We start from the raw sequence: 3,853 nt of genomic DNA on the forward strand, positions 1-3,853 counted from the left end.
AAGCAAGCCTGTCTCACAGGGATTCTGTGCCCACTGGGATCTTTTCAGCTGCAAGTAACCATGGCTTAAATACTAACAGGACTTTATGATCTCACATAAATTGTCTTGGAGGTAGGTAGTGTCACGTGGGTTTAGTGGCTCAGAAAAGCCACCAGGATTCAAGGTCTCTCCATCCTTTTGCTTTCTCTCCTCTTGCACTGGTTTTCAATCTTCAGACTTGTCACATGGTTGCTAACCATCATATCCTCACACAGTTCCATGCAAAGATAGGAACATACAAAGTAGTCAGAGTCTCTCTTTCAGTAATGAATCTCCCTGGCCACAGAGATTAGATCCAAGGTGAGCCCATGACCCATCCCAGGCCATTCAGAAAAAGCAAAATGGAATTCTTGTTCAGAACTCCCGACGTAACCCTAAGGAATGACACACTCTCTTAGTGTTGGACTGGAAGCTGGAAGGACTGGAGCTCTTGAGGATCCCGCACATAGAGGCTGCCTAAGAGGAAAGCAAGGCTTGTGGCACAGCATCTGAACACCTGGATGCAGCCACGCCTGAAGCCAGACCAGACACCAGTTGCCTTTTCAGTTATGTAATCCAGTATATTTCCTGTTTTGCTTAAGCCTATGTGAGCTGGGTTTCTGTCACAGTTGAAGGATGCTTTGTAGCTTGCAGTGAGAGTTTTTCCTTAAATTCTAGGGTCTCTAGAGATAAACAAATGTATGAATGTTTCAGTCAACTCAGGCTACAAAAATACTATAGACTGAGTGGCTTAAAAAATAAACAATTGTTTCTTTTTTTTTTTCTTCAGGTTTTGAAACTTTTTATTTGCATATTTAAAAAATTGTGCATTCCAAAAATTAAAATCATTTGAACAACAAAAAAATGGCACTCTGATTAAACTGCATTTTATAGCCTGCAGGACACCTTGGACTACCTTGCATTTCACTCTAGATTTCACTGTCGACCCACCCAGCTTCCTCCTTCACGAACATGCAAGTTCTTTTCCTTCCCTGCCTGCCAGACAGGCAGATGGGAGAGGCAGGTGCGGACTCCGTTGTCAGCAGTTCACCATTTTTGATGTGAAAAGGGGCAGCACAGTCATTTCAACTTGATCCAACCTCTGTGCATCTTACAAAGTTAAACAGCTAAAAGAAGTAAAATAAGAAGGCAATGCTTGTGGAATGTACAGTGCATACTGGCGGCGCACGTCTCATTACGACTTGCCTGATTGCTTCTCCTGTTCAGTTGTTTCTCTGGAAGGCAGTGGATTTTTCTCTTGCGTTTCTGACTTCTTCAATTTCGACTTACCGAATTTCTCAACCTCAGCCATATCGGGTTTGTCAGACGTGGTTGCAGAGGAAGCAGAGCGAGGAGCGAGCGAGCTGAGCCTGGTCTATGCAGTGGCCGCCGCCGAGTCCAAACAATTATTTCTAACAATTATTTCTCAGCCACAGTTCCAGAGGCTGGAAGTTTGAGATCTAGGTACCAGCAGACGTGGGGTCTGGTGAAGACCCGCTTCCTGTTTGCAGATGGCTGTCTGACTTCTGAGAGCATCCTCACATGCTCTCTCTGGACCAGAGCGAGAGGAAGCAAGCTCTCTGGTATCTCTTCTTACTCATCCCATCATGAGGGCTCCACCCTTAGGACCTAATTATCTCCCAAAGGCCCTTGTTCCACACTAGGGGTAGGATTTCAATATATAAATTTTGAGGGAACACAAACATTTGGTCCATGACAATAACTTATCTTAGTAAATCCAAAGACTTCTATAAAAATTAGTTTAAAATAATTTTTAGAAAAATTCTAGAGCAGCTTTTTAATCCAATGTAGAATGCAGAGGAGTCTTTCTTAATTCAGATGGTGTGGGCAGTATTCAGGTAGTCGTTACATTATGCTTTTGAATTTACAAATAGCCATCCTGGCATTGTTGTTACAGAGAAGGAAATGGCAACAAGAAGGTCAATGGTTAAAAACATTCAGTGCAGCCAGACACTGAAATACTATGAAGCTATTTTAAAAAATGTGGTAGGGAGCTTCCTCTAGTATTGATGACATGGGTCATTTTCCAAGATGCAAGAAAAAGCAAATACAGATTCAGGTGTCTAATATCCTGCATTTGTAGCAACAAATAAAAAAAGACAGGATAAAAACATTTGCTTGTGAATGCATAAAAACCTCCAAAAAGAGAAATAAGAGACTAACACGGAGGCTGCCTCGGGGATGGGAAATGGTGGTTGCAGAACAAGAGAAGCAAATGCTTTTTTCCCCCCCTCTCTGGTCTGGGTTAATACAGGGATTTTTATTTTTTTTAACTGAAGTATAGTCAGTTTACAATGTGTCAGTTTCTGGTACACAGCATAATGCGTTAGTTATACATATGCATAATGTGTTTGTTTTCATATTCTTTTTCATTCTAGGTTACTACAAGATATTGAATATAGTTCTCTGTGCTATACAGTAGAAACTTGTTGTGTCTATTTTATATATTGCAGTTAGCAAATCTTGAACTCCCAATTTATCCCTTCCCACTCCCATCCCCCCCATAACTGTAAGATTATTTACTACGTCTGTGAGTTTGTTTCTGTTTTGTAGATAAGTTTATTTGTGTCGGCTTTTTTTTTTTTTTTTTTTTTTTTTAAGATTCCACATATCAGCGATATTGTATGGTATTTCTTTCTCTTTCTGGCTTAGAGAAGCAAATGTCTTTATTGCACATCCCTTTTTACCTTCTGAATATTGAATCCCATGAATGGATTATCTCTTTGAAATAAATAAATCACACGCATGCAAATAACAAAAAAAAAGATAAGCAAAAACTGCAAACATCAAAATAACACAGGATCATCTAAGGTTTGCTGACCCAACAAAATTAAGAAAGAATTGGCGTGGAATCTTGCTAAGACTTCCGAGCAGAATCTACTTAAAGGAACAGAATGTCTTCCACGGATTTCACGTTGACCCTGATGGTCCAGAATCAAATTCTGAGCCCTGCTCTGCGTTTTCCCCCTTGGGTATAAATGACGGACGCATCACATCTCTGCCACTTTCCCTGCGAACCGGTATTCAGTGTTGTTATTCACAATGATTCTTTTTTTAAAAAAAGATTTTTGTGCTGCATATTTGGTAATTACAAGTGGGAAAAGTGAAGGTTATTTAAAATTAATATAATGACAAGTAAGTCCCTATAAGAAAACACACAAGAAAAGTCTTTAAACTCAACGAAGAAAAAAAAAAAAAAGAAAGAAAGAAAAAGAGACTTCTGTCTGGCTCTGTTGAGACTGTAAAAGGCATCTTTTCTTTCTTAGAAATATTAAGCTCCCAACAAGTAGATTAAAAACTTTGCCCTCCATTAAATCCTAAAACAGTGGCAGTGAATGATCCACTTCCCCAGTGTCATATTTCCGGAGGGGACAATGATTATGAATGTCTCTTGGATCTGTATGCTCCATTAAATCCTGTTAGGAAGAATACTTCCAAGCTCCAAGAGACAATTAATATCTTACTGCAATGGCATTCTTGAATAGATGACTGGGATTTTAATTACACTGAAACAGAAAGTAGTACTTTCTAGGGCTGGGTGAAAACACTCTTCGGAAGTTAAGTTGGGGGTCATAAAGATGGGGGATTACTTCAGCTAGTCAGTTGTAACAGGTAAATGGTTGTGCTTTAATTTCCGGGAGTTAGGGCTGGAGAAACAGACGAGGATATTTTAGGAGGAGGGAGAAGAGTCCAGCTGAGGCAAGGGGAGACCTTTATGAATTTTTCCGTGGTTGAGAATTCATAAATAGTAACAGTATTTTTTGTAAGAAGGATACAACTTCAGGAAACATTTCTACAAATTTGTAAGTAACCC

The 3,853-nt window shown here is 39.7% G+C and overlaps 1 pseudogene; it reads right to left on the reverse strand.

Moving 5' to 3' along the window:
• Nucleotides 1–663: 663 nt before the first annotated feature.
• LOC123617925 (thymosin beta-4-like) lies at nt 664–1,917 on the reverse strand (annotated as a pseudogene).
• Between the last annotated feature and the right edge of the window lie 1,936 nt (nt 1,918–3,853).

This window comes from Camelus bactrianus, chromosome 19, assembly GCF_048773025.1.
Source record: "Camelus bactrianus isolate YW-2024 breed Bactrian camel chromosome 19, ASM4877302v1, whole genome shotgun sequence".
NCBI classification, from domain to species: domain Eukaryota; kingdom Metazoa; phylum Chordata; class Mammalia; order Artiodactyla; family Camelidae; genus Camelus; species Camelus bactrianus.